The sequence below is a fragment of the Leptodactylus fuscus genome, chromosome 8, assembly GCF_031893055.1.
Source record: "Leptodactylus fuscus isolate aLepFus1 chromosome 8, aLepFus1.hap2, whole genome shotgun sequence".
Classification (NCBI taxonomy): Eukaryota; Metazoa; Chordata; class Amphibia; order Anura; family Leptodactylidae; genus Leptodactylus; species Leptodactylus fuscus.
The window spans coordinates 8,381,404-8,409,256 of record NC_134272.1 but is presented as its reverse complement, the minus strand read 5'-3'; the positions used below and the strand labels follow the sequence as shown (position 1 = coordinate 8,409,256).

The following is a 27,853-nucleotide window of genomic DNA, read 5'->3' as shown; positions in this document are numbered from 1 at the left end:
GAGTTTGCTCTCCTTGGTATAGGTGAGGGGGGAAGGATCTGTGACTCAGCCCTTCCCACCCACAGATATAGGTGTAACAGTCTTAGTATATAGTTGTAGCTAGCAGTTAGTATGTGTTAGCCGGCCTGTGCACAGCTCTGCAGAGAGCCAGGATTTAGTTACAGGACCAAGGAGCCAAAGCTATCATTGGATTGTGACTTCTGTGGACTTATTGTTATTACGGTTGATGTGACCGCCGCCGGCTACTAACTTTGTGGATTACAATAAATTGCTGTTGTCTCCCGACCTCTTGCGTCCGTGTTGATTCAAGATATCCTCCGGAGGAAGACGTATACCTTTGCTCCGTGACAACTGGTTGGCAGCGGTGGGATCAACAGCGGACAGCGAGATGGACTACAGCAGCTCAGCGATTAATGGAGCCACAACCTCAGAATACAGGAACTGGACTATGGCAAGTCTACAAGTAAGGGCCCGGGAACTAAACCTGAGTTACCAGGGAAGAACGAAAGAGCAACTGATCGAGGCACTGGAGGAGATGACCCTGCAAAGCGACCATGAGGAGGGCTGCCCCCAGGAGACAGTAGAGATACGGGAGTGGCAGGTACAGACCCAAAAGAGCAGATGGGTTGTTTTGTATGAGGAGGAATTGGCAGTGCTGGGGCTAGGAGCAACTGCAGAGCAAAGGAGTAGAGCATTACAGAGGGCTCAGGAAACGGAGAAGGAGGAACAGAGAATGGCGCATGAAATGCGAATGGCTGAGATAACTACGCGGAATTATAATCAAACGTCGACCCCCAGCCCAACAGTGAGAGAACCACCATATGTCTCCCATAAACACTTCAAGACCTTTGATGAAGCAGCTGGGGATGTTGATGGATATTTTCAGGACTTCGAACACCAGTGCCGCCTGATGGAAGTCCCAGAGAAGGATTGGGTCCGGTATCTGGTGGGGCACCTACGAGATGGAGCTGCAGAAGCTCTCAGAGCCATGGACCCTAGTGATCAGCGGGACTATGAGGCCATTAAAAGAGCGGTGCAGAAGTATTATGCAGTCACTCCAGAGACCTACCGAGTTCAGTTCCGCTCTTTGTCTTACTATGGGGGAAGCTCCTTCCACATGTTCGCCCACAAGTTGAAGCAAGCATGCAAGCGCTGGCTAGAAGGAGAGGAGGCTGTCACAGTCGATAAGGTCCTCCAAGTCATACTTAAGGAACAGTTCTTTTCCCAGTGCCCCGCTGAGATCCGTGAGTGGGTGCTGGAACGGAACCCAGCCACAGTGGAGCAAGCTGCTTCCCTTGCAGATGAGGGCCTGACCATCAAGCCGCAGTGGAAGAGGTTGTTTGCAGAGGAGCGGAAAACTACCACAGTCCGCCAGACACCCTTCATCCAGCCACCCACCTTTCGTGCCCGGCCTCAGGATTACAATTCCCCCTCTACCCCTGCCCCAGCCCATCGGCCTCCAGCTATGAACAACCCTGTCCCTAGACAACGACCTACTGGAAGAATGCTAGAGCGCAGATGTTTTGGGTGCGGGCGGCCTGGACATTTTCAAGCTAGTTGCCCTGTTAACATGGGGGCACGGGCCACCGTGGCATCCTGGCCTATTCACTACCTGGGAAACACCCCTAGGACTGAAAGTTTGGCCCCATTTCCAGATGACTCCATGAATGACCCATCTGTTCCACCTCCAGGGGTCTATGGGATTCAGCCTTCCGCCACACATCCCGCAAACCCTCAGCGGAAGCACTTGCAGGAGGTCCTACTGGATGGCCGAACAGTTGTTGGATTCCGGGACTCAGGAGCTTTCCTAACGGTAGCGGACCCCCGAGTAGTTCGACCCGAGGCCCTAGAGGAGGGCCCTGGCCTTTCTATCGAGTTGGCAGGAGGTACTCGGAAACATATTCCTAAAGCTACCGTGGAACTCGACTATGGTTATGGACCAAAACGATGCACAATTGGTGTGATGAGCGGGCTGCCGGCCGATGTTCTGTTAGGCAACGATGTTGGAAATCTACAGTGCCACTTTGTGGGAGCAGTGACCCGAAGCCAAGCTCAGAGAGACGCCAACATGGATCGACCGGATTTTCTGCCAGATGCCAGCCCTTCAACCCTACAACTTTACCATTCAGTACCGCCGAGGGAACCAACACCAGAACGCAGATGGGTTATCCCGGCAGGAGGACATATGAGCTATAGAGACTGATGTGCATTCCCCAATTTACCTGTGTAGGCCAATTGTGTCATGCACATGTTTTGAGAGGGGGAGGGGTTGTCACGGGATGGTTAGAGTCTATACTATAGGCAATGTGTAATATATATTTGGTGTGGAATGTATTCTCAAACCTGTTATATACATCAATGTGTAATTGGCTGATTAGGGTCTAGTGTGTTAGCACATTGTATGCAAATACCTCTAACTAGTGAGGACAATGGGTGGAGATAATCTGATCAGTGTCTCCAAGAAGATGTTGGATGGTGCATTGTCCATAGTAGACAGGGAGTCTGCTCTCCTTGGTATAGGTGAGAGGGGAAGGATCTGTGACTCAGCCCTTCCCACCCACAGATATAGGTGTAACAGTCTTAGTATATACAGTCCTATGAAAAAGTTTGGGCACCCCTATTAATCTTAATCATTTTTAGTTCTAAATATTTTGGTGTTTGCAGCAGCCATTTCAGTTTGATATATCTAATAACTGATGGACACAGTAATATTTCAGGATTGAAATGAGGTTTATTGTACTAACAGAAAATGTGCAATATGCATTAAACCTAAATTTGACTGGTGCAAAAGTATGGGTACCTCAACAGAAAAGTGACATTAATATTTAGTAGATCCTCCTTTTGCAAAGATAACAGCCTCTAGTCGCTTCCTGTAGCTTTTAATCAGTTCCTGGATCCTGGATGAAGGGATTTTGGAACATTCCTCTTTACAAAACAATTCAAGTTCAGTTAAGTTTGATGGTCGCCGAGCATGGACAGCCCGCTCTCAAAAGATCTGAAAACAAAGATTGTTCAACATAGTTGTTCAGGGGAAGGACACAAAAAGTTGTCTCAGAGATTTAACCTGTCAGTTTCCACTGTGAGAAACACAGTAAGGAAATGGAAGACCACAGGGACAGTTCTTGTTAAGCCCAGAAGTGGCAGGCCAAGAAAAATATCAGAAAGGCAGAGAAGAAGAATGGTGAGAACAGTCAAGGACAATCCACAGACCACCTCCAAAGAGCTGCAGCATCATCTTGCTGCAGATGGTGTCATTGTGCATCGGTCAACTATACAGCGCACTTTGCACAAGAAGAAACTGTATGGGAGAGTGATGAGAAAGAAGCCGTTTCTGCAAGCACGCCACAAACAGAGTCGCCTAAGGTATGCAAAAGCACATTTGGACAAGCCAGCTTCATTTTGGAAGAAGGTCCTGTGGACTGATGAAACAAAGATTGAGTTGTTTGGTCATACAAAAAGGCGTTATGCATGGCGTCCAAAAAAACAGCATTCCAAGAAAAACACATGCTACCCACTGTAAGATTTGGTGGAGGTTCCATCATGCTTTGGGGCTGTGTGGCCAATGCTGGCATCGGGAATCTTGTTAAAGTTGAGGGTCGCATGGATTCCACTCAGTATCAGCAGATTCTTGAGAAAAATGTTCAAGAATCAGTGACCAAGTTGAAGTTACGCCAGGGATCGATATTTAAGCAAGACAATGATCCAAAACACCGCTCCAAATCAACTCAGGCATTCATGCAGAGGAACAATTACAATGTTCTGGAATGGCCATCCCAGTCCCCAGACCTGAATATCATTGAACATCTGTGGGATGATTTGAGAGCGGGCTGTCCATGCTCGGCGACCATCAAACTTAACTGAACTTGAATTGTTTTGTAACGAGGAATGGTCCAAAATACCTTCATCCAGGATCCAGGAACTGATTAAAAGCTACAGGAAGCGACTAGAGGCTGTTATCTTTGCAAAAGGAGGATCTACTAAACATTAATGTCACTTTTCTGTTGAGGTGCCCATACTTTTGCACCAGTCAAATTTTGGTTTAATGCATATTGCACATTTTCTGTTAGTACAATAAACCTCATTTCAATCCTGAAATATTACTGTGTCCATCAGTTATTAGATATATCAAACTGAAATGGCTGCTGCAAACACCAAAATATTTAGAACTAAAAATGATTAAGATTAATAGGGGTGCCCAAACTTTTTCATAGGACTGTAGTTGTAGCTGGAGTTAGTATGTGTTAGCCGGCCTGTGCACAGCTCCCGCAGAGAGCCAGGATTTAGTTACAGGACCAAGGAGCCAAAGCTATCATTGGATTGTGACTTCTGTGGACTTATTGTTATTACGGTTGATGTGACCGCCGCCGGCTACTAACTTTGTGGATTACAATAAATTGCTGTTGTCTCCCGACCTCTTGCGTCCGTGTTGATTCAAAAGACCATCCGGAGGAAGACGTATACCTTTGCTCCGTGACACCAGTGAAACCCATTATAGTCCATGCTTTCTGCGGGTTTCCATGTGTAACCACTTTATATCTCCGTCTTTTAGTTCCCCATGCAGACCGAAGAGCGGAAACCCGAATGATAGTGTGAACCCATCGTAACGGATCAGCCGACCCGAACAGCACGCACCCATAGAATTGAATGGAAGCACTTGTGACACTGATTTTGCCGGCGGCCGGACGTCGTCACAGGTGCTTCCATTCATTTCTATGGGTGCGTGCTGTTCGGATTGGCTGATCCGAACAGTGTTCGCTCATCTCTAATCGTAACCCATTCAGAGTCTGTCTAAAATCTTGGATAAAAAAAAAAAAAAAAAACACAAATTGTTTGCCTGACAAGATCATGGGAAAAAAACTTCAGATTCCCGACAGATCCCATTATAGTCAAATGGGTCCCTCGAGATCTGTTGTCGTGAATAGACAGAACTGTGATCAAGTCCTTTCTTCTGTTTCTAGGTCACATTACAGATGTGAACCCACGACAGTTCTTTTTCTTATTTTACACTATTGTAAGATGTTTTTGCAAAAAAAAAAATTCATAGGATTGGCTACTATCCGTTACAAAGAACATCTCTCACTCTGGAGGACCCAAAAGTTTGCAGCTGTATATGGACATGGTGTAATACTTAATTTCACCTGTGGTGGCACTGTAGGGAAACTGAGCACTTGCTGTATTGTTCCACCACTGGCTACAGTTGATCACTGTGATCAAGTAAGTCATTTACTATTATCAAAGAGAGGACAAACCCTTTAAGAATGGGACAACTAGTAAGTATTATCAAAATTTAGACATGGTTGGGCTAATGTATCTTTAAGTTAAATCTTTCCGGGCACATATTTAAAGGTACTTTCACATCTGTGTCGGAGTCTCCGTTCACAAATACCAGGCAAACAAAATAACAGCTGATGGATCTTATTCTAGTCAAGGGGATCCCTTGGGATTTGTTGTCACCCATCATTTGATGGACCACTTCTGTCCTATTCCGTGATGGACCAAAAGAATGGATATTATTGGAATGGAAAATGGAATTATTATTATTATTATTATTATTATTATTATTATTATTATTATTATTATTATTATTATTAACACATTGTTGCAAGTGTGAACGTGCCACGGCTGTAAATTCCGTCAGCATCCTAACATTTGAACTACAAGACGATGAATTGCGACGACTCGGAATCCAGACAAAGCCTTAACCTTAGCTCAGGTCACTTCCATTTTAATTCGACAGATCTGTTTGCAGCGAGGTTTAGTGTCTTACGGGGTGTATGAATATTTAAGGGGATGCGTTTTTAAAGGCAAATATGTTTAAAATTTAATCAATCATGTAACGTTAGATTTATGTTTGTTAGTTTGTAGTTAGGAAAGGGAGTTCTGGAGGAAATGTATCAGGATAACGATCAATGTCAATGTGTAGCTGCAAATGTAAGGCTGAATATATTACACAATGTGGTCGTAGACATCAAATATCACCTGTACGGCGTAAAAGAGGAGGCCAAATGGTTAGAACTAATCCCAGAAGCTTTTTGGATGATTAAGGCTACATGACATGAGCCCAGGGGTAAAATCAGGACAAGTCCTGTTCCTGTCTGTTTTGCATTCTGGGCTCATTGTTGGGTCCATGGTGGGCACACACGGCCCACGGATATCATCTATGTGTCTTATATGTCATTACCCGTCCATGCAAACATTCAGATTGTCATAAAATCCTCCGTATTGACCAGTCCCGGAATCTGCCCAGATTTACAGACCACATAGTAGGGGCCACACTATGAGCTCAGGACAATATAACAAGATATTTCATTTATATCCATCATTGACACTTTAATACAAAAAAAATCTCTCTATTTTTAACATTTTCCCAATTTTCCACTCTATTTTTGTGCATTGACAATGGAGAAGGATTTTGGCGCAGTTATTTCGTAACAATGTGTCCTCGGCGAAGCCTGCGCTGACCATGGCAACACGACAACCTCTTGGCATCATCGCATCCAATGTAGCCTGCAGCGTCTAGCGGTTGTAGTATATTCAATGCTGCCTGCCAAATGGCTGATATCAGGGCTGCCTGATGGACAGTACAGGCTTCGGCAGTAGAGGACAGTGGGGAATCTCTGAAAAGAGAAGAAATATGAAGCCATGTTTATTGTTCCCAATGATATCAGAGGTGTCCAGCTTTGGCTAACTGCCCGACACCCATTGATAACAGCCCTTCTGACGGTGCAATTATATCGGGGGTCATTAGTAATACCATTGTACACTCAATGACTCAATGAGCGTTCCCCAATAGCTATTGTAGTGGCCCAACCTGCAATAGACCTTCCGATTCACAAAAATCCACAAATTAGTTTTTTTATCTTCTTTGTAACCATATTGAAATGTACAACAACTCATTCTAATGTATTGCGCATGGCTATGGGATGGACAGCCGCAATCATCTCTGTAACATTATAGCAACAATCATTGCGACAATCTCATCTTTAAGCTTAAGTGCAAACCTCTTTGGGATTCCCCACGTTGGGTCATTATTCTGTATCTCGCCAGGTCACGTTCCGTCGTGGTATCCAATGATAGAACTGATCTCCTCCAGAATATCATGTCACTACTTGACCTTTGTAGAATTTCTTCCTCTTGGGTTATCTTGTGTCAGAAGGAGGCCATTAGCTGACTCCTTTGTGGCTTTAGGACCCTACTGGGGAATCTCTGTTACAATATAATTATTTGGTAACTCCTGGACTCCAGTGGGAACGTTCGGCTTCTCTAAGAGCCACGCTGCTGTCAGACCTCTTAGGGACTCTCCTCTTAAACCACAGATGAGTAAGCTCATTATTTTTAGCTACCGCTGAACATCCGGGCAGGAGAGTTACACAACTATTTTTGTCATATTGCTATTCTTTTGTGCACAGTGATACATTTCATACCTTTACAGGTTAACATGCAGATCTATGGAAACTCACAGATATAGAGCGGCCCCGTAGCATTGATCAAAAAAAGTGATGGCTTTCAAAAGAGAATGGGCTGGTTGACCCCTTCCATGACCCTTTCAAATGACCCCCAAATAATGTAATTTGAAGCTGGTGCTCTTGTGCAGGCAAAACAAAATTCTATCATTAGAGTTGGACTCCATAGTGGTTACATGGTCTGCCTATATGGCTGGCACCTCCTTGGCCAATGCAATTCCACCACCTTCTGTAGACCTGAAGAAAAGCTACAATAAAATATTGTAAGGTTCCAAAAAATCTCGGAGAGTCTTGACATCCACCAGAAATATCATAATTCTGATATGATGTGGGTCTCACCTTTGGAACTATACATATGTTCAGAACAGAATCCCAAGCCCCCGCGTCCTAGCCTGGTGACTCGGCCGATGTTACTGGATGGAACCGCTCAACTGTTTTTGTAACTCCCATAGAAGTGGCCATATCAACAGGTGGAGAGGGGGTTGGAGAACCATCCATGGGCGCTGCTGATTTGTCACCATATCAAGAAGGGGATCGGGATTAATTTAACCCTCCCATAACTGGATGCTGGGGAGCCATTGCCAAATCACCTCTCCCCGGGTGCTATTGCCAATCCCCCCCTTCTTTGGTTTCATATAAGCACTACTCAGTATAAAAATGGCTGAAACCCAATGGACACCCGTGGACCCCATTATAGTCTATGGGGTCTGGAACTGTTTTAACTGCTGCAACAATTTGTTTCCCAGAGCTGGTCATCTTGTTCCACTAAACTCGGGATATTATACCTCGATCCAAGAGGTAATGAAGGAGACATCTGTGTATGTTTAATTGTGCGCTATGTACTTATGGCTCACACTCTGAAAGTCGAACTCGCAGAGAAGTGACACCAGCTGACAGGTCTCTGCCTCCATCGGTTTGGCAGACACATAAACCCCTGACCAGAAGCATCCAGGGAGGTTGTGGTTACTCGCCTCTCACAATAACAGGCACATTTCAGCTGCTGCTGAAGGTCAATCACTGAACATAGGATGAAAGGGGATCCTCTTGGGGCCCCCGTGGAGAATAAGGCTCTGGTGTGTATGTTTCGCCTAATTGCAGATCTGACATTTCAGGTTGAAGAGTCACAGAGATGAGCAATGCCCAGCGTGGATAAATGTTCACAAGGCGGGATGTCTGCTTGTCAATATTGCTTGATCACAAAGGTATAAACTGGGGAGGGATCACTTTGCCCATCTCGTAGATTGAATTCCAGGGGCTGCTCTGTTATTTTCTTTTTTTTTTAGGTAAAGGAGTTGTTCTGCCATGGATCCGGGTCAGTAATCCGAGAATCAAACCAATAGTTGCCTGTATAGACATATCATCATATGCATTAGGTCTATATACTGGGCAAATATTGGCCATTGTGCAAAAAAACATATTACACGATGATCATTGTTCAGCCGCTCGTGACACTTCTACTAGTTTCTCTATTAATAAAATATATGGCGATATACACTAGCCCAGAGGCAATAGGTGAGGGCTAGGATTATAGTTAGGGTTACGGGTTAGGATTGAGGTTTAGCATTGGAGATTAGCAGTTAGGATTAGGGGTTTATAGAGTAGGATTAGGGATTCATTTGTTATGGTTAGGGGTTTATTGGTTAGGGTCTGGGTTTACCCATTACGGGTTTATTGGTTAGGGTTTGGCTTTAGCAGTTAGAGTTAGGGGTTCATTGCTTAGGGTCTTAGTTTATTGGTTAGGGTCTGGGTTTAGCAGTTAGGATTAGGGATTCATTGCTTAGGGTCTGTGTTTAGCAGTTAGGGTTAGGGGTTTATTGGTTAGGGTCTGGGTTTATTGGTTAGGGTCTGGGTTTAGCAGTTAGGGTCTGGGTTTATTGGTTAGGGTCTGAGTTTAGCAGTTAGGGTCTTGGTTTAGCAGTTAGGGTTAGGGGTTTATTGGTTAGGGTCTGGGTTTAGCAGTTAGGGTCTTGGTTTATTGGTTAGGGTCTGGGTTTAGCAGTTAGGGTTAGGGGTTTATTGGTCAGGGTCTGGGTTTATTGGTTAGGGTCTGGGTTTAGCAGTTAGGGTCTGGGTTTATTGGTTAGGGTCTGGGTTTAGCAGTTAGGGTTAGGGGTTTATTGGTCAGGGTCTGGGTTTATTGGTTAGGGTCTTGGTTTATTGGTTAGGGTCTGGGTTTAGCAGTTAGTGCTAGTGGTTTATTGGGTTAGGGGTGTATTGCTTAGATTCTAGGTTTAGCGATTAGGGGTTTATTGCTTAGGGTCTTGGTTTCTTGGTTAGGGTCTGTGTTTAGCAGTTAGGGTTAGGGGTAGGGTTGAGCCGATCTTGAGATTTCAAGATCGATTTTAAAATCCAATTCCCGACCATTTTCCACCCAATCTCAGTCGTGAAATTTGCTCGATCGCCGATCAGAATCTGATCTTTTCTGATCCCGATCCTCAACCCTAGTCAATGCTTCTCTATGAAATCGCTTTTAAGGTTGAGCCAATCTTGAGATAACCTCCGATCTCAATCCCTCTGGAAAAGATCGGGTCGAAATATCGATCGCGATCGTGAAATTTTCTCGATTGCGATTGTGAAATTTTCTCGATCACCGATCGGAATCCGATCTTTTCCAATCCCGATCGCTCAACCCTAGTTAGGGGTTTCTTGGTTAGGGTCTGTGTTTAGCAATTAGTGTTAGGGGTTTCTTGGTTAGGGTCTGTGTTTAGCAGTTAGGGTTAGGGGTTTCTTGGTTAGGGTCTTGGTTTATTGGTTAGGGTCTGTGTTTAGCAATTAGTGTTAGGGGTTTCTTGGTTAGGGTCTTGGTTTAGCAGTTGGGATTAGGGATTCTTTGCTTAGGGTCTTGGTTTCTTGGTTAGGGTCTGTGTTTAGCAGTTAGGGTTAGAGGTTTATTGGTTAGAGTTAGGGGGTCAGCAGTCAGGATTAGGAGAACTGTGACTACATATAATATATTCCTCGTGCTTATGACGTGAAGTGATGTGAACAGACTCTAAATTGATTGTTATAAAATGATCATTGAAAAAAAAAAAATGATTCTGGTTTTGTCAATGATATTATTTCTTTAGATAACAGATAAAGTTCCCTCTATTAAACCTTTCACTGACTGATGTATTGATAAGTCCTTGTATCCCATACAATGTAAAGAAAACAACCGATTGTCTGGACTCCATTCCTATTAATATAAAGTGAAAAATATATAAAATGACAATACAAAAATGCAGTAAATTTCTGGCTGGCGGTGTTGGATCAGATACATAGCAAAGCCCCTCTATTAACTAACACAAGCACATAGAACTTGGAATAAATGGTGCCTATCTCCTTGCAATTTAGGTGCTTCTATATATCTGTATGAAGAGAATAAACCAAGGCTGTTCATGCATGTATGCCGTCTGGGAAGAGTCTAAGGACTGTCAGTTAAAGGCAGGAGCACTGTGCCGCATACGAATGAAGACCGGGGAGTATATTCTGCACAGAAATTGGAATATTTTTTTTCCCTTTCACTGCCTGAGTCTGTTCACCCAATCATAATATGCACCATCTTCATAGTAATAATCCCCTTGCCAGCTCCTATCACTTTGTGGTAATGTTTCCTAATGCCTATGCAAAGTTCTCATCAGATGTAAAATCCATATTTAGATTTCTCCACCCTGGAATCATCCTGTAATCACAGATAAGTGCTTAACCGGTTCAACACATTGGAGGCTGCAAAGATACCACTGACTCTACGAGGAGGGGTAAAGGACGGGTTTACGTGTCGCATGTCAATGGTGTCCACAGACTTATTGATGGCAGGATAGACGTAGATGTCAATGGGCGGACATCTGAATGAGTGAATGGATGAATGGATACATAGATGGATGATTTATCATTGCACAGGCGGGCAAATAATTGATACCAAGGCAACTTAGCATAGGTGCCCTTCTATATCAGGATCTTGGCTTTGATCCTTGTCCAGCTATGCCCATATAAAAAAATGCACAGTTGGTCAAAACCCTTAAAGTCTGTGTGACCGAGTGACTATCATATGTGCATGAGGATGTGTCCAGGGGATGAAGCATTTGCCTGATCCTTTGTTCTAGGGCAGGGGTAGGGAACCTTCGTCTCTCCAGCTGCTGTGAAACTACAACTCCCATCATGCTCCATTCACTTCCATGGGAATACAAAGAACAGCAGAGCAAGTATGCATGCTGGGAGTTGTAGTTTTGCAACAGCTGGAGAGCCGCATGTTCCCTACCCCTGTTCGAGGGGCATATAAGCTGGTATATATCAAGGGTGTTTGACAGCAGCTTCTTCCCCTCTACCCACTGAGAATGAAGTTACCTGAGCATGCATGTGTTTGGGGGAGTTGGAAGAAATAGCTATTAGTCAAACATCTACATAGAGTTAAAAACAAACGTTTTGCTACTTATACACTTTAAGTTATAGTAAAAAACAGGGATTTGCAACAATGTAATACAAAAGGGCAAAAACCAAGATTTCACCCAGTTGAGCAAAGCCTTGGACGTTCCCATCTTGTTACAAGGGTCTACTGAGAACTACCTGGTAGGCTACTGAGGTTCATAGTCAAGATCTGTCTTTGGATTATGTTGTACTTTTTGGTGGTTTTGGAATACGACTCTGTTTTCATGGACCCAACCCATGAAAAAAAGTGGAAAAACTTGGCCAAGAATCAGCCCAGATGTGTGCTATAGCCTAACTTTATGGAACTCCATTCTATCAAGAAAATTCTATAAGAATATTCAGTAAAATCAATGAGTTGTCCATGTTACTTTGTAGTTGTGCCCTGTTCTACACGACATGATCGGACAGTAGATGGATAGGACCAGGACAAGCTCCATACATCGACTTCATGACTCCAGATCCGAATGGATACATTGTTAACCACTGAGCCGCCATGTCGAGAACCTCTCCAGCGCAGTCTTACGACGCCTCGTTCATGACCCATCATATATTCCTCCTATTTGTCACGTCTTTATAGTTACCTATATGTATGCGCCAGTCAATATTTCTGCTGTGACAGCTCCATGACGGTGTGTAGTAAGCGCATAGTACTTAAATTACCTTCATTACTTATGGCTAATTACTGAATTAGCAGCAAAGTGATGTATTACTCTTTGATGCAATTAAATATGTCAGTTTTTTACTTAATTTTGTTTCTTGAAGGAGCTTTGATTCGGGATTAATCTCCTTTGATGTGAGTCTTTCTGAGTTGCCACCACTTCACTAATCCTTTATATTCTGATGGGTCTCTTGACAAGGAACTTTTCACGGTGTAATATTTTCTCCCAAATCTATCAACGAATTACTTGTATATCTGCTGATGCCAAAAATCTCCTCCTAGTGGCCTAATATAGGGTCGTCCTACTGGGTTTCATGGAGTCCATTGAGTGGTTCCCGAGAAGACAGTGACAGCGTCCATGTCGTCCTTGCACTGCCCTTGATCTATTGTGATAATTCTGGTGCGCCACCAGTGTAGGGTACCATTATTCAACTATTCCTTTGGGAAATGATGAATAAATTAACAACTGGGCGTTACCATTCTCTTTGTTGACATGGGTGTGTCCATGTACAATCTAGCATTGTCAGCATTGATTGGACAATCTGAGCATACATACACCCCCAAGTGGTAACACCCAACTTATCCAACAATGGAGGAATGGCGCGGAATGTTAAGAACAGATTCTCCGGGATTGTTATTGTATGTGATATTTACTAAACCTAGTGATAAGCCATTAGACCCTACAGTATGTACATGACGAACCCAGCTCGTAAAATATAGTCTTTACTAAGGGCAGGCAAATATCTGAAGATTCGATTCGTCTATTGTACAAATGATGTGATCCTCTGTTTCAGTTCAGTTCGAACTTGTTCCGATTGAACCAGAAATTAAATTGTTACACTCTGTCAAATTGGTATACTCTTCAGACTCCAGAGTATAATAGGTGGAGGCCCATGGGAGGTGTAAAAATAACATTTATACTTACCTTTCCTCACCTCTTACGATTGGGGTTGAGCTGATCTTGAGATTTCAGGATCGATTTTAAAATCCGATTTCCAATCATTTTTCAGCCGATCCCAATCGCGATTGTGAAATTTACTTGTTTGCCAATCGGGAACCCGTCTTTCCCGATCCCGATCGCTCAACCCTAGTCAATGCTTCTCTATGGGAAAAGTCACTTTTAGGGTTGAGCCGATCTTGAGATTTCAAAATCTGATTTCTAGGGTTGAGCGATCAGGATCGGAAAAGATCGGATTCCGATCGGCGATCGAGTAAATTTCACGATTGCGATTGGAATCCCGATCTTTTCTAGCGGGATCGAGGTTGGAGGTTATCTCAAGATCGGCTCAACCCTAAAAGTGACTTTTCTCATAGAGAAGCATTGACTAGGGTTGAGCGATCGGGATCGGAAAAGATCGGATTCCAATCGATGATTGAGCAAATTTCACGACTGCAATCGGCTGGAAAATGATCGGAAATTGGATTTTAAAATTGATCCTGAAATCTCAAGATCGGCTCAACCCCACCAATTTGCGATCATTTTCCAGCCGATCCCGATCGTGATCACTGATCGGCATCCGATCTTTCCCGATCCCCATCGCTCAACCCTACTTATGAGTCTACTTGCAACATCCAGTAATCTGTGTCTTCTTCCTCCAGACGCACGAAGTCTCAGAAGAGTGCCAAAGCCGGCATCTAGTACGCTCCTGTGACGTCACGACATTCAGTGCACCCAAACACAGGAAAGGAAATCGAGCCCATGTACAGACCAGATCAAATACATTACAAGACGCAAATCAATCATCTTGGAATGCAAAAGACAAACTGTACTTACCGTTTATGTGTCGTCTCAGATAGTGACAGATGTGATGTTCATCGCCACTAGGTGGAAGACTGTATTTTACCAATCTGTTGACATCTGTCAGACACACGCCCTAGGAGCCCATTGTCTGCACACATTACTATTTCATTAGTCTGTGCTGGGGGAGATGTATCTCCTAGTTTATCTTGCTAGCTCTTCTCTGCTCCAGTTCACACAGGCAGGGTGCATTAATGCAGTTACAGTTGGCTGCTTTGTGTAGACCGCCCGCTGGTCCTAATTCTTAAGGAGAGGCGGCAGTTAATGATTATGGCTGTGATTATTGGATGGCGTGTATGGCGGCATGCACAGCACGTTACACTGATACGCATCTACCAGTGATGAATGAACAACACAGACAAGCTACATTACGGAAGACGCCAAGTGCATAAAATGTACAAAAGGGACAGATTCAGGAAATCCGACCCCATAACATGAGGCTTATGGACCCCAACGCAAAACCTATACCAAGCCCCCAACAATAATGTATACAGGTAGTCCTCGGGTTACGACGTTTCGTGGTTACAACTAGAGATGAGATAAAAAGCAAAGCTCCCTCGTAACAGAAAACTGCCAGCACTCGCAAGGACGGAAAATCAACACCGGTTCTGCAGCAGGATCTTCCTTGATAGTCAGGAGAGCTGGTAGCTTGCTGTTACGAGGGAGCTTACTTTTTCTCATAGGAATGCATTGACCAGCGTTGATTGGCCAGTGTACAGCATTCGGCCAATCAACGCTGGTTCTGCCGGAGGCTAGTCTGTGAGGAGGCGGAGTCTAAGATCGGCCCACAGTAGTTTCCATTGTGGTTTGATATTAGACTCCACCTCCTGGCCAGCGTTGATTGGTCGAATGCTGTACACTGGCCAATCAATGCTGGCCAATGCATTCCTATGAGAAAAAGTCAGCTCCAGCATAAACGCAAGCTGCCAGCTCTCCCTGTACAGTACGTGATTTAGTGTGCAGCGCCTCGGAACCGAGCAAGACTGTACTGTACTGTATATGGTACAGTCTTCCTCGGTTCCGAGCCGCTGCACACTAAATCACGTTGATCCGTTCCTACATGGCGTCGTATGGTAGGTTTCCGACTTACATCGAAATACGCGCAACAACAGTTCAACATCGTAAGTCGAGGACTACCTGTACCTCTTCATAGGAGGATACACCTTATGAGCCCCCATGTCCAAAGGGATGATCAAACCAATTCATTTAGAACCAGAATCGACACAGATTTTCCAAAAATTTCAAGTTCTGACTCTAACCAAAACTTTTGGGGTTCGTCACCCACAAACTTTTGATTACTCTTTAGATGCCAGAGTATAACAAGTGAAGGACTAGCGGAGGTGAGCAAAAACAACAAACCCACTCAGCTTGACTCCTTGACTTATACTCACCTCTCCTGGGTGATCTCCAGTATCCTCTTCTGGCCGCTGGCTGTATCTGGGATCCTAGTGGCACCACTGAGGCCTGTGATTGGGCCACATGGGATAGTCAGGGTAGACAAGTGCTCCAGTGCTGGATTACAATGCCCGACTACGACATAGGAAAAATGCAGTATTACATGCTCCCCATTGAAATCAATGGGTCATTTCAATATTATGAAACACTATCGTCTTGAAAAGCTGATCATCTCACGACTCACAAATCTAGACATGTCCAGACAAGAGGAAAGTAAGTCAGGACACATCTGTATTATACTCTGAGTGGTCACCATGTAATACTACATTTGTCCTACAGGGGGCGCATTCTGAAACGTGACAACCCCATTACATGCTGATTATAATCCCACTTTACAAAACTTTTGATCACTGTAAGATGTTTCAAGAATTTTCTTAGGCAGTTGAACAAAGTTCTAATTATATTAGAAGATGAAATAGCAAAAGAGAAGCCGGAACTGCATAAAGGTCGTGGAGAGGAATTTTCTTCTCAGATGGTGTTGCCTATAGGAGTCATAAAGAAATTGCATATGTTCTGTTCTCTCTCATTATGACATTGAAAGCTGTCACACAATTCAAGGCTGTCAGCGAATTCAGCAAATGCCACAAATGGAACAAATAATGGAAAATACCAAGAGTGGTTTCTGATGGGAGATGTCGGCGGAAAGAAAGATTGGGTAGCTCTGTTACTTGCGTACTGTGTTGGTATACTTTGGATTCTCCATGGGACCATTCCTTGCTCACTCTTTTTATGGCTTCTGTTGCAATTGGCCTTCTGTCTACAACCCTATATCTTTTATTTGCACCCTGGCTTTCCCTCATCCATCAAAAGGGACCATGTTTCTCAGTGTCAGAAGGAGGTTCCTTGGGTTCACCCTCAAACAACCCCTTGAAATTAGGCCATAGTACCCTTGAACTTTGGGTGTCTTCTGCTGGACCATTATTGTGTTAGCAGAGGATTGCTGATACTCTAGTGGTCCAATCTGTCTATACAATATATTGAGCACAGGGACCAAGGCGCATAACTTGACGAAGTGCAGAGAGTACGGTTGCACCTGGTCCCGGGAGCCTTAAGAGGTCCATAATGAGCCTCTTCCCAATATGATTATGGTAGGGGAGCCTGGTACAGATTTTGCACTGGGGCCTGGATCTTCATGTTGCACCTTTGACCGGGACCCCCCTGATCTGCCTCTGCCCCAGCCCATTTTCATGCCTCAGTACATTATTGCTTGCATTTGCTCCCTACACAGGTTCTTACCCCCCAGGAACGGGGCTCATCTCTCCACCGTCCCCATAGAAGCTGCACGGCCTACCTCTATAAGCCCTTGTTATTTTCTTGCTCCAGACAATCTCTCAGAAAGCAAGAAAGAAATCAGCAGAACTTTGCGGGTGTGCAGATAGGATTGTCTTGTTAAAATAACATTGAAAAGTATTATTAAGGAGAAAGGATTTAGCAAGAAACAATTTTTGTTATCGTTATCCAGCGCCGATCTCTAACCGGTGTAACATGACTGTGATCCCCGCAGATGCCGGCAGCCAACCGCCTGCTAATCCCACTTCTGCCTGTCACACACTACGCTACTTACTGTACATTGCCGGGATTTTCTTCTGTTTGCAGATATTAACCATGTTTGTTTTCTCACTACTGTTCTGTTTGTATAGAGAAATCCCGGGTTAGATTTCCCATAGATGGCACTTGTGTAGTGTTTAACATATTTACCAACCATCTTGTACAGGGATCGCACCGTAAACTATACATGTTATGTATGCATAAAATGGACAGCAACAGGGTCCGTGGCAGGGGATCCGCGCTCATTGGAGATAAGGCACAAGCCAAGGTATCCAAAACAAATTTCTTTATTGGTGTAGGTAAAAGACAGATAGGCATGACGCGTTTCGTGCCAGATCTAGGCCCTTTTTCAGGTGCATCTGACCTGACGGGACCTGTTATTTTTGCACTTGAAAAAGGGCAACTGGACGGACTCGGGGCCAGCAGTCCAATACACATAAAATCCAGGGATCTAAGCTATATACAGATGTGTCCTCCATCCTCTTAGCTAGTCGTGTCCAGATATATTCAGCATAAAAGTGATATGATATCACAAGGTGATATGCTTCCTATATGTGCCTAGATGTGGCCAACGAGTGGTGGTTTTGTGTATTGCAGCCTGTCAAGGGGTTTGCATATTGCATATTGTATTGCATTGATTTAATGAAGTATAACAGCCCCCTAGATTTTATTATACACAGGATAAACCATTAGTGTCTGATCATTGGGGGTCCGACATCTGATCCTTGCACCGATCAACTCATCTGGCTGCTTTTGGATGCTGGGGGCTATTGCTGTGGATAGGACCATAAACAGGTGTACCCTGGTGCCACCACTATGGATTGGATGGGGTTACAGCTTTGGACCTATTACTTGAATAGGAGCAGAGCTACAGTGGTAATGGGGACCGTATTCAAGCAATAGTGTGGCCCCAGGGAATTACAACTCTACCCCTATCACTTGGATTGGAGCAGACTTCTTCCACTGCCGTCCATTACTGACACCTGGAGGTTGCGGGAACAGCTGATCTGTGTGGGGTCTGGGAGCAGGACTCCCAGCGATCAGATACCGATGACCAGTATGCATTTGGGGCCAAAAATCCCATTAAGCTTTGCAGTTAACAATTGTAGAATTTTCCTAGAATTTTCTGTATCGCATAAAGTCTAATCTTAGCGCGTCAATTAATTAGCATTTGTTTTACCATATGTATTCCTTGCTCCAATGCCGTCTGTACAGATTTATTATTCATTGACTATACTAATTGTTTTGTTATGACAGAACATCACATGAAAACAATTAGTATAATCTGAATTATATTTTATCTACAGGAGGAAAAAAAAACGGAGATTCAATTAAACTGTAATTCTACTATAAAATATTATTTGTAAAAGTGTCTGGTGGTGACAGAATGTATCCGGGGAAAATAAGAACATTGTATCGACAGCCTGGACCTTCGTGCCCAAAGAGATAGGAGAGGCCGCGCGCTGGACCCTCGTCGTGTTCCTAAACCGCCAAGGACTCGCTAACTAACCAGTTACCATGATGACAAGGATCCCATGAGGTTTGGAGGGTAGCCGGCCGAGGATGAGGACAAGGACCCTAGAAGAGTCGTGAGGATACAAGGTGGCATTCCACATACTGTACGCCTACCAGTCAGGTCTGGCCGTTCTTCACATTCCGATCAAACATTCAAGGGCAAATTGTTTTCAATAGAAATTATGTTTATTGGCTTCTCGCCAGTATTTTTATGTATTTTTATGAAATATATCCAGAAAATATCCAACTCTACGGTATAACGGTCCCATAGGATAGTCCAGATCTGGACTCTAGACTATACTACAGATGGCCATTTGGCTCTCGAGACTGACGGAACCAGTAAATGAGTCTTCCAATAGATAATATTTACCACTTGTCCCCTGAACCAATGGTAGATGTATTTTGGAGGTCGTCCACTTGCTTTGGCCCCCGTCCGTTGCAAAAAAGAGGGATCCCAGTCCTTCAACCACCAACGTCAACATCAACCCAACCCATAATAAAGAAGAAGATAAGCAGCTCTATCATTTAGCACTGAACATCATATTGTGGTGCCAATAAAATAATTGTTATTGTTGTCATCTGAGCCCTCCCCCCCTCCACTTCCACCCTCCACCGGAAGCCATTGGATAAAACCTGTCTCTAACTCTAGGCCACCGTTACCATCCATCGGCCTACCATATATAGGTAGGGTCTACATGGAGAAGACATTATAATGTTGGGTCCACATGGAGAAGGACATCATAATGTTGGGTCCACATGGAGAAGACATTATAATGTTGGGTCCACATGGAGAAGACATTATAATGTTGGGTCTACATGGAGAAGACATTACAATGTTGGGACCACATGGAGAAGACATTATAATGTTGGGTCCACATGGAGAAGACATTATAATGTTGGGTCCACATGGAGAAGACATTATAATGTTGGGTCCACATGGAGAAGACATTATAATGTTGGGTCTACATGGAGAAGACATTACAATGTTGGGACCACATGGAGAAGAAATTATAATGTTGGGTCCACATGGAGAAGACATTATAATGTTGGGACCACAGGGAGAAGACATTATAATGTTGGGTCCACATGGAGAAGGACATTATAATGTTGGGTCTACATGGAGAAGACATTATAATGTTGGGTCCACATGGAGAAGGACATATTAATGTTGGGTCCACAAGGAGAAGACATTATAATGTTGGGTCCACATGGAGAAGGACGTTATAATGTTGGGTCCACATGGAGAAGGACATCATAATGTTGGGTCCACATGGAGAAGGACATTATAATGTTGGGTCAACATGGAGAAGACATTACAATGTTGGGACCACATGGAGAAGAAATTATAATGTTGGGTCCACATGGAGAAGACATTATAATGTTGGGACCACAGGGAGAAGACATTATAATTTTGGGTCCACATGGAGAAGGACATTATAATGTTGGGTCTTCATGGAGAAGACATTATAATGTTGGGTCCACATGGAGAAGGACATATTAATGTTGGGTCCACAAGGAGAAGACATTATAATGTTGGGTCCACATGGAGAAGGACGTTATAATGTTGGGTCCACATGGAGAAGGACATCATAATGTTGGGTCCACATGGAGAAGGACATTATAATGTTGGGTCTACATGGAGAAGACATTATAATGTTGGGTACACATGGAGAAGGACATATTAATGTTGGGTCCACAAGGAGAAGACATTATAATGTTGGGTCCACATGGAGAAGGACGTTATAATGTTGGGTCCACATGGAGAAGGGCATTATAATGTTGGGTCCACATGGAGAAGACATTATAATGTTGGGTCCACATGGAGAAGACATTATAATGTTGGGTCCACATGGAGAAGACATTATAATGTTGGGTCTACATGGAGAAGACATTATAATGTTGGGTCCACATGGAGAAGACATTATAATGTTGGGTCCACATGGAGAAGACATTATAATGTTGGGTCCACATGGAGAAGACATTATAATGTTGGGTCCACATGGAGAAGACATTATAATGTTGGGTCTACATGGAGAAGACATTATAATGTTGGGTCCACATGGAGAAGGACATTATAATGTTGGGTCCACATGAAGAAGACATTATAATGTTGGGTCCACATGGAGAAGACATTATAATGTTGGGTCCACTTGGAGAAGACATTATAATGTTGGGTTCACATGGAGAAGACATCATAATGTTGGGTCCACATGGAGAAGGACATTATAATATTGGGTCCACATGGAGAAGGACATTATAATGTTGGGTCCACATGGAGAAGGACATTTTATTGTGGGGACCACATCAAGACAGGCATTATACCAGTGGGGCCATAATTATGGAGCTTTAAATGGCGGGACGGCTTTATAGAGAGGGGCCACATGGAGAGGGAACATTGTGTTGGGCCTACACTATTATATTATACCATATTATAGTCAGTAATTAAAAGGGTATTATACAGTGTGGGAGAATAAAGGGATATAGGTGGAGATGGAGGCATGGCTTATGACACCCGAATTCACCATGAAGTAGTTCGGAGGTACTGCTCCTGATAATGTTACCCTACTGGCTTACTTTATTAATATCAATGACTGGCTTTCCTATCTTCCTCTTGCATACACGTACTGTAGCATGTCTGCCTAGGTGGCCAAATTCCCATATATGTAGTCCATTGTATCTAAATTGTTTCGATGCTGAGGTTGTAACCACCATCTCCGCCAAGTCCAGCCCTTTACATCCTTCAATTCTGGCACAGTTGTGATACTATCTCTAGCCCCCACCATTCCTGAGCAATCGGTGCTGCTAGCCAATATGCTAATTAAGCTCTATACTGTCAGGTGGGCGGTCCTAGACTATCTCGTCTTGCTCATTAACAATGGGACCTGCAAATTCCTAATAGGTATCAGCTAATAAAGGATGCAAAGAGTTCACATGCTATAAATATTACATATCATATAAAAATAGGAAACTTGGGCCATAATACCGCTATCAATACCCCAGTATGAAATGCCTTGTGGCACCCGATTCTGTCTATTGGTCTTGCCATGGAATAAAGTCATTGTAAAACGTGCAAAGCAACCTTATTCTACCACGGAAAGAGCTGATGGCGCCATCTCTGCACAATTTCATTATGTGATTCCATGATTACATCCATAGGCTCTTTCCCCTTTCCCCTCACCCCTATTCACGGTACTGCTGAGCTCAGAATGGCGGTATTATAGAAATAAATGCTGACGCTTGTGTTACTTAACCGGCTCCCTCTGTCATTCTCTCCCTTTATTTGGCTATATTTTTCCTGCTCGCTTTCGATCGTGGCGGTGTAAATAGACAAGACCGTTGTAATGACTTAATTGAGCTACACAAGTGATACTATAGAAAAGAGTGATATATCTATCAGCAGACGCCTCTTGGACGGATATGCTCTGGCAGAGGCACAACACAGCTGAGCGAACACCGGTATCAGTCAATAAGACAATCAACATCGAAGAGCACGTCCCGCCGCACGGAAACCTGCACCATCAGGGGTTTGCTGCTGGTTCTTGCTAGGAACTCATCGCTGATTGGTGCCGGGACTGAAAGGAAAGGTATCTGGGATGTGATCTGGTCAAAGAGGAAAGATCCGGAGCAGTTCCATATAATGCACATGGGTTGCACAGGGAGATGCAACCAAAGTGACCTGCCCTTATGTAGAGGTGACCTAGATTTATTATTGCAGATCACAATGTTACTGCCGGACCTGGAAAGGTGACCAAAAGCAACATCAGATACATATCGAAACATAATGCCAAAATAGTGCCACATATACAGTAGTACCCTCTATATAACCGCAATAATGCAGGATGAGGATGAAAACAAACAATTTGCAATATTCAGGTCAAATCCGGTCAGTTACGAACCGATTCGCTGATCTCTAATTATAACGGCCCCATCCTTATAGCCTTCAAGAATATAAGGACCCCTCCTATAGGCAACAAACATTATAATGGCCCCTCCTTGTGGTTGCTACAATATAATCGCCCACATAGTATAATGACCCACTTCTTTTGGCCCCAAATATTATAATGTTCCCATCCTTGGAGCCCCCCCAACAATATAAGGGTCCCTCCATGTGGCTCCTACAATATAATTGTCCCTACAGTATAATGGCCCCCTACTCCTGGCACCAAATATTATAATGGTCCCATCCTTGTAGCCCCCAACAATATAATGGCCCCTCCATGGTACTCCTACAATATAATCGTCCCTATAATATAATGCCCCCTTCTTTTGGCACCATATATTATAATAGCCCCATTCTTGTAGCCCCCAACAATATAATGGCCCCTCCATGTGGCTCCTACAATATAATCGTCCCTACAGTATAATGGCCCCCTACTCTTGGCACCAAATATTATAATGGTCCCATCCTTTTGGCACCAAATATTATAATGGCCCCATCCTTGCAGCCTTCAACAATATAATGGCCCCTCCTTCTGGCTTCTACAATATAATCGTCCCTACAATATAATGGCCCCTCCTTTTGGCACCAAACATTATATTAGCCCCATCCTTGTAGCCCCCAACAATATAAGAGTCCCATCCTTGTGGCCGGTCCACGCCACCGTTGCTGATGTCTTCAAAGAAGAGCAGACCGCAACGTTCGGACTTCATTACTTCGTCCCTGACGAAGAGAGTCAGGGGCCGTGCAGTGATACAAGGAGCTGACATCTTGTTGCTTTGCCATTGTACCCATCTCAATCCCTCTGGATGTAGATGGGTTTGAAGCCAGGATATACCTAAAGCACTCAGGATGGTAGGGCGGCATCCGGAATTTAGGACTGGTCCCACTGACACCAGGATGATTGAATAGTATGTGAATAGTCTTATAGGTTCCAGACACTATAAACTATTGATGGTCTTCAGATAAATCCGGACATCCCACAGAACGTGTGTACCTGTCTATTGCAGGCTGGGGTAATCATTTGGGCGATATTGGGTAGTGACAGCAGTAATAAGGACGGCCCTGCTGGTAAAGGGTAATGTAGGGATTAACATCAGTGATGGCCTAAGGCGTGGCAGGAGTTAGAGAGGGCTTGTCATTATTCGTATACATTGTAGTCTCCGTGGTAGTCGCGTTCCTCTTCCAAGTAATTCATTAATCCATTCTTAACTTGGCATTGCCCTTCCTCTTGGCACTGGCAGCAGTGACTGGGTAGCGCCAAAGTGGGCAACAAGGAACGCCCAGATACCAATGTAGTCAGAAATCGCCAGGAGGAATAAAAAAGGAAGGCATAATGCAAAGTAATAAGAGAAGAGGATCAGAATTATTATATTGTGGGGGAGGGGGGGGGTCGCGTTCTCATTGATAGCAGTTTACTTGGTGGCCTAGGATAGGATAATACATAGAAAATGAATAGTGCCAAAGCATACAGCAGCTACAGTATATAGACCCATATGATGCGCACACAATACGTATCAGGCTGTATATAGCTGCTAGCCATAGTAGTACATTGTTATAGTAGGGGATGTCCCGCCTAGAGAAGGCCGCAGCAGGGAAAGCAGAGGAACAAAACTCCGGACACCCCACTGAGCCCTGCGAAAAAGGGGGTGATGTAGGGTGATCCTATATATATATATATGGGTGCTTAGGCTTATCCAGTATGCATTGCAATAGGTTTTATTATACTACATAACCCCTTTAACGCTCTCCCTATACACATGCATGCTCAGTTCATCTAAGTGTCCAAGTGCTTCCAATGTAGAGAAGGAATAACCCAATGTCAGACACCTCTGTTGGCTTCTTGTCTTCCTGGATGGGGCATGTTGGAATTCAGCACGGCCAATCCTTTCTTCCCGTGATATCTACCAAACCTCAGCTAGCATTTTATACGTATTAGATGGTTGATTCGTGCTAGTAGAATCGGTCATAGCAATACAGTGTTGTGCAAAAGTTTTAGGCAGGGGGATTCTGCAAAGTGTTAATCGTCTATCATCCAGTCTGTCTGGGATATGATATGATGAGATGGACGGATTGGAGCAAGCCTTCAAGATGGCGGCGGAAACAACCTCCCTGCCTGCCCAGTTCTGCCTAAAAACTGTCTGAATGTACCAAGAATAAGGAAAAGGGCAAAGGTCACACCAAATATTGATGGGATTTACATTTCTCCATTCACTTCATTTTGTAAATGGTCAGAAATAAACTATTAACCCTTCTATTTCTGAAAGCGTTCTTACTGTGCAGCATTTTCTCCACGCCTGCCTAAAACTTTTGCACAGTGTAATGTCTAATATGAATTGCCACCTTCAGTTTCATCTTCTCCAGTTTGCTGATGCCGAATACAACTACTTGGCGCCCTAAATACCCCTAATCTATAGAGAGTTATTTTCGTCCCCCATACGTGGGGGTGCCATCCTCGCCTTCGCCGCGGCCTCGACGCCAACACGAGTCTCTGTTATTAATACAAATAGTCCCGAGCAGCCGCACATAAGCTACGAGAGGATTAAGAGGGACGCCATTGAAGGCTTTGTTTCGGGCACTTTTCCCTTCTCTCCGCAGCATATGTTCCTCCATTGTTACCGTTGAATAGACGAGAGAAACAATGGCGTCACTTCAAGGCTTTAACCCTTCCAGCGCTGCAGCCCGGCACACGGTTAACCAGCCTAATCTAACCCTTCCCGGTGTCTACTCTTTTTGGCTCCCCGCGAGCCTTGTGTAGTAATAAAAGCAGAATCGGGCCTGGCTCGCACCCGGCTTGTCCCACCGGCGCCCGCATGCTGCTTAATTTGAATCATTTTGATGCAATTAAAAAGCTGAAAAGGATTTAAAAGGATTTGTAAAGCGGTAAACACATTGCAGATTGGAGTGCTGTGTTTTTCACTCAAGCGCTTTTTGTTTGGAAACAATCTGTTAAACATAAAAAGCCCTCAGCCCTTATTCATACAGCGCTGGCAACCTTGAATTATCAGCAGCCAGAGCCTTTCCATTATTTATTAGCCGGATCCGTCTGCATGTAGCGTGTGCCCGGCCAGGCTCATACGTGTGCACACGGATAAAGATGAAGACCGAGGACAAGAGGAGACCGAGCCGGGTCCTTACTCATCGCTCAGAACCGCCATTGACTACTGCAGAACATGATTATATTAGGACAAGTATGGACTGGGAGCTCTATGTAGGGATTAATAGGGCTGATCGACCAACAAATGTGTGCAGTGTACAGAGCAGGAGACAAACAGCGCCATACACTGAGCAGTGGTCAGGCCAGGTACTGCAGCTCAGCGCCAATGACTGAGTCACCAGGGATCAGAACATTGATCAATGGGAAGACTTTGTGATGGAAGGTGGTGGAATAGGTATATGGAAATGGGGACGCGATTCAATTATATTAATACAAAAGTACCCAGAGGGGGGAAAATGTGTACAGGACTAGGTATTGGATCCAGTGATTTAAAAAAAAAATAGATAGATAATAAGATAGATGAGATGAGAAAGATACAAGATAGATAGATAGATAGATAGATAGATAGATAGATAGATAGGAGATAGATAGATAGATAGATAGATAGATAGATAGATAGATAGATAGGAGATAGATAGATAGATAGATAGATAGATAGATAGATAGATAGGAGATAGATAGATAGATAGATAGATAGATAGATAGGAGATAGATAGATAGATAGATAGATAGATAGATAGATAGATAGGAGATAGATAGATAGATAGATAGATAGATAGATAGATAGATAGATAGAGTGACACATCCAGACATGACACTTTGGTATTGTTCTCAGATGAGGACAGTTTCTAGCAGATGGTATGTGGCCGGATATTGTCTATTTGACCTCTCTCTTCCTCTCGGCCCTTGGGCTGGAGCGCGGATTATATTATTACCTGATTATATTATTACATGATTACTTCTAGGTGCAGTAGACGGGATAAAACAGTCTGAGTGTGAACAGGCTCTTGTGTAGTCTAGTCACATGGAAGTAATCATGTTATTGTGGAAACAGTCGGTGTCGTTCCCTCTATTGGAGCAATAGACGGCGAATACAGTCGAGATTCTGCAGGTAAATACACGTGAATATTTATAAGGCTCGGAGAGGGGAACTTTGACTAGGGGCGTCTGTGCGGAGTGATCGCTGTCGCCAGCCTCCATTAACCAGTGATTAATTAAGCCTGAGATCTGCATATGCTAATTCATTACACCGCGCGGTTTCGGAGGTTTCGCAAGTGCGGCTGATTATTTAGCAAATCAGTGTCACAGAAAGCAAAGTTTCAGCTCTTTGAGCCTGTCAGACACGTACGGGGGAAATTAACCACAATTTCCTATTCATCATGGGCGAAGGTATCAGGGGATTGGTAACTAGTGTATCCTGATATTCTCTTCCTCATTAGAAGTGGATAAACACAGGGCTCGACCTAATACCTTAAAGAGGACCCGACGCGCCTGCGCAGGGAAAAACTTGTAACAGAAAATACCGTAACTATTCCCTAAAACATTCTGCACCGTTTGGTAGAAAATTTTATTGGGCTTGCAGTGTCTTCTTCACACCCACATCATTAGGTCAGGTAGGTAGCCCAGTACTTAAAGGGATTGTCTGCATTCAGAGGTATAATTAAAGGTTCACAACCCGTTATGCAAAAGCTCAACTTATCATCACATTCCGTCTGTACGTTTTAGCAACATTTACACTTCCCTTTTGTTCTCTCTATACCCTATGATGACTAGTACACAACATACCTGTAGACACAAGCTCCCCCATCATTCCCATTACCTTTGCGGAGGGCTGCTGGGGAGGCCATAACTCTTATTTGTTTCTTGTGTAGCCGCTCTGGCTCATGGTCACATGATCATCTCCACTCTACTTAATGGACCCGCACTGGGAGTAGAGGAGAGTCGATAAGAGATGAGAGTCCTGGGGAGGAACGAGAGTCATGGCCTCCCCGGCTGCCCTCCACTAAAGCAATAAATGGGGGTCTTGGGGACCGAGGGTTGTATTAGTAAAAAAGCAAGAATGGGTTAACCTGCACATTTA

The 27,853-nt window shown here is 44.0% G+C and overlaps 1 protein-coding gene across 1 annotated transcript in view; it reads right to left on the bottom strand.

The window, feature by feature from the left end:
• LOC142216170 (uncharacterized) overlaps nucleotides 1-27,853 on the bottom strand; it is a 138,340-nt gene that overhangs the window by 78,640 nt on the left and 31,847 nt on the right. The gene's annotated exons all lie outside the window — the stretch shown is intronic.